Here is a 13,081-nt window from a genome sequence, read left to right as displayed (position 1 = left end):
CCCTCTTTAATTCCAGTTGCTGAATCCAGCAGGAATAATTCAGTGTTTTGTTATGCTCTTCTGCCGTTTCAATGGAATTTGTATGAAAAAATGTGATAACACCTATCAAAAGATGTCATTTACAATGAGAGAGGGAAAGTTATTTAGGAATTCCAGGCTGAGAAATGCAGGAGATTATGGCCTTGATCTGGAGCTGGGTTCATATCTGCACCCAAAATAGAGAACATCTTGCTGCATAAATTGGGAAGCATTTGGTGCCTGCCCTGTTATTGCATTTGTGTGGGATCTTCAGTATTGGAGCATCTCCAGATCTCCTGGAAATTGTAATTCTCGGGATCAACCCCTTCACTACAGAACTTCAAGCCATGGGGAAGAGTCATATCCATCCTGGAAAACCCATCTGCTCGTGACATTGTGGTGCAGGAATGGCACAGTGAGCACAAGCAGGACCTGGGGTGGAGATCTTTAGCAAGCAGATATTTCAAAGGCAGAACAAAGATTGTCAAGAAGCTTTCCAGAACACATGAGAGAGGTGGGACTGCTTCTTCCAGGGATTTTGTTCCTTTCCTGGTGTCTGTAGGGTTTGACTTGTTCATCATCTTCAAATTGGATCAGGATTCTTTTGTTGTGCATCAGTAAGACTTAAGGAGCACAAGCCCTATGGGGAGAGGCTGAGGGAGCTGGGGGTGTTCAGCCTGGAGAAGAGGAGGCTCAGAGGTGACCTCAGCACTGTCTGGAACTGCCTGAAGGGAAGTTCTGGCCAGGTGGGGGTTGGTCTCTTCTCCCAGGCACTCAGCAATAGGACAAGGGGGCACGATGGGCTCAAGCTCTGCCAGGGGAAATTGAAGTTGGAGATCAGAAAAAAATTCTTTCCAGAGAGAGTGCTCAGGCATTGGAATGGGCTGCCCAGAGAGGGGGTGGATTCCCCATCCCTGGAGGGTTTTAACCTGAGCTTGGCCGTGGCACTGAGTGCCATGATCTGGTAAAGGGACTGGAGTTGGCCCAAGGGTTGGACTCAATCATCTTGGAGGTCTTTTCCAACCCAATCCATTGTATGATTCTGTGATTCTAAGGTCTAAGGGTCATAAACCAAATATTTGCTGTCCAGGAGAGCCATCACAAATCCTGCAGTCCGTGCTGACAAAGAGCTCACAAGGATTAGGAGAAGGACCCATGGTTTTGAAAATGCACTTCCATTGGCATGGGTTAAATGGGAAAGTAAGTAGGTGCTGAAAAGTAAATAGATGCTGTGATAATTTATTGCAAGCTATTTTTTTTTCTGGCTCCATAATAGCATGTTGTATACTAATAGATCATCTTCGATGAAGCCAGAGCATGACAAGATGGATCATTTGTGATATTAAATGATGTTTTTCTATGTATTGTTATCCAAAGTATATTAAAAAAAGTATCAGTCAGTGTATTTTTTACAATCATTCTCGTCTGTTTAGAGCTGGCTTAGTAAATCTCCTGCATCATTAGTTCCTCCCTGACTTCAGCCTTTAGAACAGTTTACAGTTCTGAAACTATTTAGTTGTAAATTGTCATTTTACTGCTGTTTGTTAATGCAAAAGGCCATTTGGGAACAAGGGAAGGAGGTGACCATGCTGTTTAATAGGATCCATTCCCAGATTAAGTGGGAAAATGGTGTTGTTGGAGTTTCTATACAAAAATACAATTTTGTGTTGGGTTTTGAGGTGCTTCTCCTGGCTGCTGTGAGGGTTTGCTTTCTCCCACCTCTCAAAGAGGGGAGAAAACCCAAATTATGAGTGGGGCAGGGTGGTGGCATGAAGCAGGAGCCCTGCCAGGGGTGTGTCTGCCCCACACCAGGACCTGCCCCAGCTCCTGGACTGGGAGTCCCTTCTGGTGTCTGTGAGCAGGTTTCTTTGTCAGTGTGAACAGATCTTTAAAGGCAATGAATGACAGAATGGTTTGGGTTGGAAGGGACCTTAAAGGTCCTCCAGTTCCAAACCCCTGCCATGGGCAGGGAACCTTCCACTAGACCAGGTTGCTCCAACCTGGCTTTAGACACTTGCAGGGATGGGGCCAGAATATGCCAGCATATTTAATTTAATTTAAACCCAGGTTTATTTATATGGTAGCTGAAACAATATTCCTGAGTTTGATCCTGTCTTCCCAACTTGTCCTAACAGGGACTGTCAGTGCTGTTTCGGAGGGACTGTCCCAAGGGGAGGGTCCTTGGGTTGCCCTCCTTGCTACCCCCCTGGAGGAGGGGAATAGTGAGTGCCAGTAATACCATGGCTTTATGAAGTGGAAACATCTTTATTCACAAAGGTGGCGGGATCGTAAATTTTGGGCAGCATTGAGAGGGAGATGAGCAGTAACCTGAGGGCAGGAGGCACCTCCTTCCTGCAGCCACCCAACACCCAGCTGGGCTTGGGTCTAATAGAGTGAATCTCTCCTCTTTATTAAAGCTATCAGCTCTTGGTTTGGGTGTTTTCTAATTATTCAAGGACTGTCTTGCCCTTTATTTTCCTGCTGCTTCTGTCTTACAGCATGTTGTGTTTCTGAGTTGGTTAAGAGGGGTGGGATTGTCTCCCACTGAAGAATTAACTACTAGCCAGTGTCGAAAGAAGGATATAGGATTTCATGGACCAGTGAACTAATGCGATGTGAAATCCTATTTTCCCGTCTTCCTAGTGTCTACAGAATTCCAAGTTAATGTACTTTATGTTATATGGTTGCCACCTGTTTATATTATCAGTAGTTTGAATATTTAAGCATGACACACTCCATTTCCTACCAATTTGTCTGTAGTTCAAGAATGGATCCTCCCAGTGTTTCCATACTTCATTTTTTTTTCCTCTCTCCTCACTCCAAAATGAATATTGTGGCCTGGCATGACTACATTTAAATTTTCATTAAAAAATTGTATAGTTCACAGCACAGATTTAATTGATCACACTCTTACCTGGTGTAAATCAACACGGCAGCATTAATTCTAACAAGATTTCTCACCAGCTGAGGATCTGCTTCTGTGGATTTCTGTGTCTCCAAGCCCAGAAGAGCAAATCTTCAAAAAATATCTTTGAAGCTGGCTCACTTTTAACAGTTCAAAATCACATTCTGCTGTCATGTGCACATTCGAGGAACATCATAAATCTCACGGAACCAGCCCATAGTTTCAGTGCATATATTTAAATATCTGATGATCCAAGGGCCTGTGGCTGAGCACGGGTGGGTGGGTGGGAACACCCCGACTCCAAAGGGGTCCTTGGATCATTTCTGCATCTGGACTAATAAATGGCAACTGCAGTTAATGGAGAACAATGAATCTTGGAACAAAGGGGGGAAATAGCGCATCTGCCGAAGGAAAGATGTGTCGAATACTGATTAGGAGAGAGATCTGGGAGTTGTTGGAGAAAATCTCCAAAGCATTCGGCTTAATGTGCGACTGCAGTGAAAAGGGCAAGCAGAACACCGGCTTGTACTGCTGGGGGAAGGCAAAATAAATCAAAGCAGCTGCCTTTGTTACCATCAGGCATTGTTTTGACATCACCCAAAGAACTGAACTTTCTTTGCTATTGGCCACTGCAGCTTCAGAAGAATGTATTTCTGACTGGAGGGGATTTTCTGTACACTAAACTAAATTACCATCTTCTGCATTTTAAGATAACGCAGAGGAAGAAACAGAACAAAACTCAGCTCATTAAGAAGTAAAGCGTCTGCTCTGATTGGGGCAATTGTTGTCAGCAAGGAGCAGTCTACAACTTGACCTGAGGTTCTGTTTCTAAGGGGGGAAAAAATCATTTGGAAATATTACCTAAAACAGGGTGAATTCAGATTGGAAAAGAAATGTTTTGTTGGAAATCTCATTTCGTGACAATTCTAAAATGATGTGAGTTATCACTACAAAGACAGCAAATGATGGGGAAAAATGTGACTGCTGGGGAATGAAAAGCTCAGCCATAATGAGCCCGGTGCTCTTATCTGCTTATGAGCATTTGGATTTTAATTTTACATGATTCTCACACCAAAGGAGGTCTGATGTTTAATACAAAACTTAGAGCACAACCCGTGGCAGCTTTTGGGGGTCACTCTCTGTCGGAATTGCCATCGCAGTTCTGTGAATGCAGAAGTTGTGGATTCAGCCATAAATAATCACTGCTGGTTGTTGGAACCCTGGTGTGCAAAACTCTAGCTCGAATTCAGCCACAGAGGCTGTGAAATGAAACATAAAGGAGGTATTTTAAGCAACAAAAAGTTGTCGCTTCTACTTCATTCAATGGGAATATCTGAACATAACAAAGCATTTTCTTATGGCTTCAAGTGGCACCAGGGGAGGTTCAGGTTGGAGATTAGGAAAAATTTCTGAATTTCACTGAAAAGGTGATCAGGTGTTGGAACAGGCTGCCCAGGGAAGTGGTGGAATTACCATCCTTGGAAGGATTTAACAACATGTAGATGGGGTACTTGGGGACATGGTTTATGGTGGCCTTGAAAGTGCTGGGGGAACAGATGGACTTGATGACCTCAGAGGACTTTTCCAACCTTAATGATTCTGTGATTTTTATTGGATTAGAAAAAAGGTCTAGAACTTTTATCTGCTGTCCTAGTTGAGCAGGAGGGACCAGTTGACACTGTGTGGGGGTGATCAAAGCTGTGTATTCTACCCCCTCTATTCATTCCCCAAGGACAATGAGCCATTAGCAGCAGCTGCCCAGGGAGTTCATTATCACCTTCACACCCAGCCTGAGGGGGCGGAGCTGCCAATGGGCCATCAACAGTTCAACACCCCCTGGCTCCCAGAGTTAATCACCCATTGTGTGAGTCCCAGCCCAGGGGGAGGGACTGGGTGCTCCCTGAGGGTACATAAGTGGTGGGTAAGAAGACTTTGGTAACTCCTCGTTGGATCCAGAGGAGCAGCAGGACCTCGACAGGAGGAGATCACCGCTCTCACCCAGACCACAGCCCTCGCCTGCACCAACAGGTTTTTTCATTTCCTTTTCCTCTGGACTTGGGGGAGCCACAGGGGGGTCTCAGCACAAGGGCAAACAAACCCCCTTGGGTTTGTGCCCCAGGACACTGGGTTATACTGCTGGGGTTGTGTGAGTTGAAAGCAATTTCCCTTTTGTGTCAGTGTTGTTATTGTAATATTATTATTAAATTTTAGGTCTGACTTATAATCTCTCTCTTGTGGTGAGTTCATTTCCCCTGCTTGTTCGCCTTTAAACCAGCGCATCTGCTTTTCCTCTTTATACATTTGGAACTTTGAGTATCTCCAATGGGATTGTTTAAATATCACTCTGCTTTCTCCTAAACCTTCTCCATACAGAGATAAATACAGGCATGTCAGGTGCACACCCTGCTGAGCACAGTGTGCTTGTGAAGTGCTTGCAGTGGAGCTGTGACAGCTGCCCTGGCTTGCTCCCTGATCCCTGGTTAACTTCTCACACAATCCCAGGATCCCTGAGGCTGGAAAAGCCCTTCCAGCCCATGGAGCCCACCCTGTGCCCGATGCCCACCTTGTCTTGAGTGCCACGGCCAATCCTACCTTGGGCACCTCCAGATACGGGGACTCCAGACCTCCCAGAGCAGCCCCTTCCAATGCCTGGCCACCCTTTCCATGCAGGAATTCCTCCTGATGTCTCACCTGTCCCTGCCCCGGCCCAGCCTGAGTCCATTCCCTCTCCTCCTGTCCCTGTTTCCTGAAGCAGAGCCCGACCCCCTCCAGGTCCCCCCTCCTGGCAGGGACTGCAGAGCCAGAAGGTGCCCCCTGAGCCTCCTTTCCTCACTGACCATTTCCAACCAGCCCTAAACATCCTCACAGCAACTTCATATCACCAACAGAACCTTTCACCTCCCTGACTCTCCATCACACGTCTCAATTTCTAACTCAGATGTGTTATTTCTCAGTTATATTCTAATTGAAGTCAAACAACAAGAATAAATTAGAGAGGAGGGTGGTGAGCTGAGCAGTTTTCCCTTTAACAGTATTTTAATAATCAGGAGAGTCACCCATGTATAGTAATGATAAATTGCTTTGCTACAGGGGAATATAAACTTTACAAGTATAATAAATATTTCTGCTTGGCCAAGAACACTGAAATACTGGAAACTGTTTAAATATGTGCATCAAAATGAATGAAGAGGAAAAACTGGTAAGTGTTTTAAAAATAGCATATGTTTTTTGTAAATTAAATCTCAACCTGTCTTAATAGAAATAGCAATTTAGGTCATTGGTGTGCTTCAGGTCTAGCTGAAATCAAGGAGATTTTGGTGTCACACAGGTAAAAAATTGGATTTATTTCTCTTCATGTTGCTGTTATTAAGATGGGATCAAAACATTGAAGGTTATTGAAAGGAAATGTGTCTCTCTTAATTTTCTAAGCTAGAGATTTGTTTGTGTTACACTCTGTAATTCAATAAAAAAGAACAAACTATTTTTTTCATAAAAACCCTCCTTTTTTGAGACTTACAGATGTGCTCCATATCAAAGACAGCATTTGCTGGTGGTACTGAGACAGAATGAGATTTTTATAACAGCCCTGCAAAGTTGTTTTCCTACTTCCCATCAGCAACCAAGGGATGAGGGAACTTATTTTTGTGGTACTGCGAGCCAGGAACAGCTTTTCTGTATGAAAATACAGGTAATAAACCCAGGAAAATGTAACAACCTTATCAGGTGCTTTAATCCCATTTATGGTTAGTGGGAAGTTAAGAGGGACCAGAGGAAGAGCTTTGCACCACTTGAAAACTGGGGTTTCAATCTTGCCTCCAGCTTCATTCTCAGTGTTTGTGATCCCAGCCTTTCACTCACCCTGTAGAGGGCATTTTCTGGCTTTATTCAATTTTCTTTCCAAAGTTATTACATTTCTCCCCTGCTAAGAAACATCTAACTTCAGTCAGAGCATCCAGCTGCAACAGCCTGGTTTTCATCTGTCTTTTCTCCCCTTGGATATTGTCAGGCACTTCAATCTCAGCAATCCTTTATGTCAGGCATGTCTTATCCAGGCTTTCCCAATATTGTGGAGAGAGATACAGTTTTTAATATGAGTTTATTATAAATGCCTGGGCGTTCCTGCATCTCTCTGTGGATATTTCCAACATGTTTTTCTTTTTACTCACTTGTATTGATTTTTCCTGTGCATGTTTTGTTCTGCTTTGTTGATAGAAATGGTAGATGGGGGGGAAAAAGCTTTCCAATTTCTGCTTCTATTTTTATTTTTTCATTCCCTTTTGCCTTCTTTCTCTTTGCTTCTTCCCAGCTATGTCTCACCAGGAGTGACAAGGCATCACTGAAGGGTGGATGTCACCAGTATTTGCACTTCCTCTGTGAGGGACAAATGTCAGGAAAACAGGTGCAGAATAATCTTCTGACAACACCATAATCCCTATTGTGGCAGGTTTTGCAAGGTCAAACCTTAACAAAGAATGTGTATAAATTCCAAATCTAACCCTGAGAGGAGCAGCATATTCAGAGTCATTAGGACAGGAAGAGATGGAAACTTGACGTTGACCTTTTGATCTTCAACTGTAAGTTTAAAGTAAAATCTTGCTGATTATCTCCTCCAAATTTGTTTTATATTTCTTCATGTATTCTCTGATGTGTGGGTATAACTTCTGGAAGTGCAATTCCTGCCGGGAATAAGCAGCATTCTGTCTTTGCATCAAAAAAAGGGGGCATGCTGAGCTGCAGGAGGGTGTTGGGTATCACTCTGTTCTGCTTCACTACACCCTTGTCCTGACTTTTCAACTCTGCTCACTAATTTCATTCATTTATTTGTATAAACACCTTATTTTCTGAGGCACAGCATCTTTCTGACTCCTGTGTTGGTTGGGTTTCTAGCACATGTTTCAGTGTACAGGCACTGAGATCTGGGTGGCTGAAAAACCACAGCAGGTTTCTGTGCTGACTTTTATGGCCCTGCAGCCATAAAATTGTCTGTGAACATCATTGGTGGTGGTGGGTTCAAACCAGCTCCCAGTTCCTCCCTGGGCAGTCTGAGCCAGCTTTGGTGACCTGATGATTCTACCCCTTCCACCCACAGTGGTTTTTCCTGTTCCCTGCCTGGTGAGTGGTGATATTTAAGCCCAACGTTCAGCCTTAGGTGAGTTGAGGTTTAAGGTTGATTTGTGACTCTGCATCAGAATAAAGGGGATTTGCCAAGAGCACAAAATTTAGCTTTTTCTGTCAGGACAAGGCAATGATTTTCTGAAGTTCCCACCTTTCATAAAAGATAGGGAAACCCTGTGTTTCCTCTTAGACAAGCTATTGGTTTCATGGCTCAGAACACACTGGTGGAAGAGAGATGGGTCATACACTGCTCTCTCTAGAAAGGGCTGTGATGAGTTTTAGAACAGTTTTTCCACTTGAAACTTCCATTTATTGCTATTTCTGACAAAAGCAGTGCTGGCACATCATAAGCATTTCCTGATAGGGCAGTAACAGATTCCCCCAAGAAGGAATTCTGTGTTGGGGACACCTCATGTTCCTGCTGTTTGCACAGGAGAATGGTGCAGGCAGTGGGGAGTAATTAGGATTGATTTCTGCTGCCTCAGCCACACACATGGATTCTCCCCTAATTGAGAGAGATTCCACTGATGGAATTGAGCTGATTAGCCTGAACAAAGTAATGTTGCATCCACATGCATCCTGCCTTCATGTAATTATAATTGTTGGTCTTCCAAGAACAACTGAGAGCAGAACACTGGGAACTGAAGGACTCCCTCGATGTGTGGCAGGACATAGTTCCTTTCCCAAAGCCTTCCAGTCTAAAAGGAACATTAAAAGCTAAGAAGACCAAGAGGGAAAGAAGGAGGTGTCATAGTTTGCTGAGATTGACTGCACTGGGTAGAATGGGAATGTCCAGGGTCTCTGATCCTGCCTTTCCCCCATTGCTTTACAGTCAATTTCTTTTCAAACCACTGGAGTACAGGCACCTTCTGAATAATTGTTTTACAGGCTGTGTGCCTTTAAATAAAAAATAAATCTACTGGCTTGTGAAGGGGGACTGCAAGGGTGTTGATGCCTTGAATGACCCTTCCCCCCAAAAACAGGACTCTGAGCCACGTTAGTGCAGGGTAAGATAAAAAGTAAAGGTCCTTTAATATCCCAGGCCTACAGCCCACAGGAATACAGGATGACATCCATGTGTCCCAGTTCTTGTTTCCATGGCTTTTATAATAAGATCCCTCCAATCATTGCTTTACACATTTCTCAGTCCAGCCCCAGTCCCACCCCTGGTCCAACCCCTGGAATTGGGTCTGGGGTCGTCAAGACCCTCTGTCTTCATCAGCTCTTCTTCCTCAGGCACACAAAGATCTCTTGGAGTTCATCCAGTTCTGGCTTTTGGGTCACTCTGACCCGTGTTTATGTTTCATCCTGTGGGCCTTCTGATATCCTTCAGCTCTACCTTGGAAAGGAGTCTGAACAAGATTAATTAACTAAAGGAATTTGAGCTCCCTGTTCTGGGACAGGGGTAGTGATAGAAAGGCATTAAACTTAAACTGTTAGAAATATTAACCCTCTAAAAATCTACAACTGCTGTGTTCCTAAAATCTACAAAATGTGAAAATCAGAACAAAAACTCCTTTGGCATCAGTGTGAAACACTCCTGCAGGTGCATCCATCCCTGCATGATGGCACCTTGGTTGCAAAATTAGCAAACTCTCAGTGGACACATAATGGAAAGACACAAAATTTCACATTTATTTGTGATTTACTGCTTAGGAAGAGGCTAACAAATCTCCTTTTATACCCTGAAGAGTGCTGTCCTCGGTCCTGGACAGGTGAAATCCCATTGCAAACCACCATAAAGAGATTTTTTTTTTTTTATTCTTCATGATTTATTGAGGTATTTGAAAGGTTTATGGCAAAAGGAGCTCTGCCATCCCACATTTACATAAGCTCCTTATGTCAGACAATACCTTTGTTTGTTCCTGAATACACCACGTATTTTTCCTCCATGTTTAAATGTAGATTCACATTTAGGGAGGATAAAAGGGTTTGAAATTAAATGGTTCCTGAGTTAACCACAGCACCTTTTTTCAATTAGCTATGAATTCACACATTATAATAATCCCTATTTGGAGACTACTCCATGTAAATGGAAGATTAAAAGCAAGAGTGCTGAGAACAGCCTTTCTCCCCCACCCAGCTGCTGATTTATCCTCTGAATCTTTTCATGTAGCACCTTTTGACTTCCTTGGATCTGGTTCTGCCTTTACCTCCCTAACTCTCACAAACACTGCACACTGCTAATAAATTTCTGGGCACTGATTTTAAAGCAGTTGTTTCTTTTGGCAAAATGCTTCTGTCCTCACGAGCACCTGGGATTCAAAATTCAGTATGTGGAACTGGTAGAGGAAGCCAAATAATGAGCAGCTGAAGGAATGGTACATGGTTCCCTGAGGATATTTTTATTTTGTCAGTATTGTCAGGAAAATGCTCACTCTGAGTTTATTCTAAAGAGAAAAAGGAGTTTACATGCAACGCCAGTCTGTGTATCTGTTGTGGTTTAAGTCTGAGCAATAAAGACAAAAATATGTATTTGTTAGAAGACACTACTTAGTAGTCATGGCTTTGTAGAGCCCCGTGGAGGGGAATAATGCTCTGCATCATCTTGGCTTTCTCCTTTGGCAGTTTGTTTCTTTTCTGCATTCAAACAGCTTTTGTTGGTGCAGCTGTAGATTGGAGACTGTCTTTGCATCTCCTGCCTGGTGCACGTGAGGCTGCCTGTGCTGGGCAGTGAGGCACAGCCCTGTGCACAAAGCCCACCCAGCAGACACATGATACTTGTTCCAGCTGAAGAGAGATCCTCCTGGAGACTGAGGGGTGACTTTGGGTGAGGAAGACTTGAGGAAGCAGCACGAGCCTTGAGGAGGGGATGTGACCTGGAGAGAGACTTTTACCATGGGCAGATTGTGATGGGACAATGGGGAATGGTTTCAAAGTAAAAGAAGAGAGATTTAGATGAGGTGTTAGGAGGAAATCCTTCCCTGTGAGGGTGGGGAGACCTTGGCACAAGTTTCCCAGTGAAGCTCTGGCTGCCTCAACCCTGGAAGTGTCCACCAAGGCCAGGTTGGATGGGGCTTGGAGCAACCTGGGCTGGTGGGAGGTGTCCCTACCCATGGCAGGGAGTGGGAATGAGATGATCTTTAAGATCCCTTCCAGTGCCAACCATTCCATGATCCTATGTCTCTGCTCTCTTTCAGGTCTCTTGCTGACCTGCTGAGTGGTTGAACGTCCCTGGAATCTGCTGCAGATGGACAGAGGGATGTTCCTTCCATGTCCTGCAGGCAATGCTGCTGGAAAGACTCAGCTCATTTTGTGCTCTCAGGGACACAACCAGCTCTGGAATCACGAAGCCCTGCACAGAATAAAACACCCCTCCTCCTGTGCACAGCTCTGCTTTCCCAGCCATTGGTACTTTTTCTCAATATCTATTGAATGGCACCTTCATCTGTTTTAATTCCCTCTAATACTCCAAAACAGCAGCAGCTGAAACACCTATTTCTGCAATTAGTGCAATCTTGCTCCTGCATGATAATCTTTTCCCCTGGCTGCTGCCTGCTCAGAGAATTGCTCTTCCAAGAGATCTGGTCCTTCAGTTTAGTTCAGGATAACTGAGAGCAATTTAACCTCCAGGAGCAAATACTGATGGAAAAATACTTTGTGATTTCATTTTTAGATGAAGGCAGTAAGGTAGGGACAGAGAGCAGAAGACCAGATCTCCCCTTTTCTGTACTGAAATTCAAGGTCTGATCTATTATTACTGTGAAAACCAGTCTGTTCACCACAGGGGCTTGTTCTGCAGTTTGAGCCATAATGCTTTTCTTGTACATGCCGTGGTTATAGTGATGCTCTTGGCTGATCCCTCCAAACCTTTGTATCTTCTCCAGAGTGAGAGCACAGATGGAGGAAGAGCTTGTACATCCTGTAGGTAAGGACAGAAAAGTTGGCAGCATCTCATTTCTGTGAAGGAAAGGTCTTGTCTGTGTTTTGGTTTGGTTTTTTCACTGCTATCTAAACTAAAGATCTAAAGTGTGGATTGATAGATTTGGGAAGCCCCTCCAGTGGCAGCTGCCCAGACTGCAAACCACATCTCGTGTTTTTGAGACTCAAGACCAATGAGTAGGAAAGGGTTTTGCTTTTATTTACCTCAGACTGTGCAGAGCAGCACAAAACCAGCCTTCAAGAATTCAGCTTCAGATCAAAAATGTTTGTGTTGGTTAAAAACCTGGAATCACTTTGTGGTCCTCAAGATGTGGCTGTGGTGTTTCCAAAGGAAATGATACACTTGGCTATCACTGCAGCACCACTCATTGGCTGGGCAGCCTTGGCACAGTGACACATCTCATGGGTGTTCTCATGTCCCCTCTGTCCCAGCGTGTGACATTTGCTGATTTGAATCGGGAGGTGATCACAGACACATAAAAACCCACCAGTGCCTGTGTCAGTCCAACACCAGCAGACAGACCATCCTGGTGGTCCCTCTGCCGTAGAGGAACTCGTAGTGCTCTGGCACCAGGAGAGGGCACCAGAAGCCCTGACTCTATCCCAGCGTGCCCCAGGACTGGAAGAGGGGAGGAAGTTTCATTCAAAGCAACAGTTTCTCTTCTGAACATATTCCTTCACTCCCAGGTCCAGCGACACCTCACGGTCTGGCTCGGATGGAGCTTGTGTGAGCTACATTTATCTCCAGGCATTACTGAGTGACAAAGACCCACACAGAGGATGCCATCCAGGGCTGGCATTATCTGGTGCATTGATTGGCAGCTTTAGCACAGAGCTAAAGGCATCCTTGGGAGGAAGAGTGAGCTGCAGATAGTCCCATTCTTAGCACAAAGGTGTGAGGTTCGTTAGTGAAACAGCGTTGGAGAATTTCTCTTTCCTCCTGTGGAGACCGAGTGAATTGGCTTGGATGGTTTTGTTCTGTACTTAGATATTGCTGTCTGGTTTCCAGACCTGGAGCACTCTTAGGCAAAGTGTGCAGCTGAATAAATAGTGAGGGAGCAGCAGAGAGGAGCTGCTTCCATTGATGGACCGCAGAGAAGGTGGGAGAGAAAGCCCACAGAGGGATTAATCATCTCTTTTGACCTTTTTGCAATCAGACAC

This window comes from Pithys albifrons, chromosome 3, assembly GCF_047495875.1.
Source record: "Pithys albifrons albifrons isolate INPA30051 chromosome 3, PitAlb_v1, whole genome shotgun sequence".
Lineage (NCBI taxonomy): Eukaryota > Metazoa > Chordata > Aves > Passeriformes > Thamnophilidae > Pithys > Pithys albifrons.
This window is presented reverse-complemented; position numbering follows the sequence as displayed.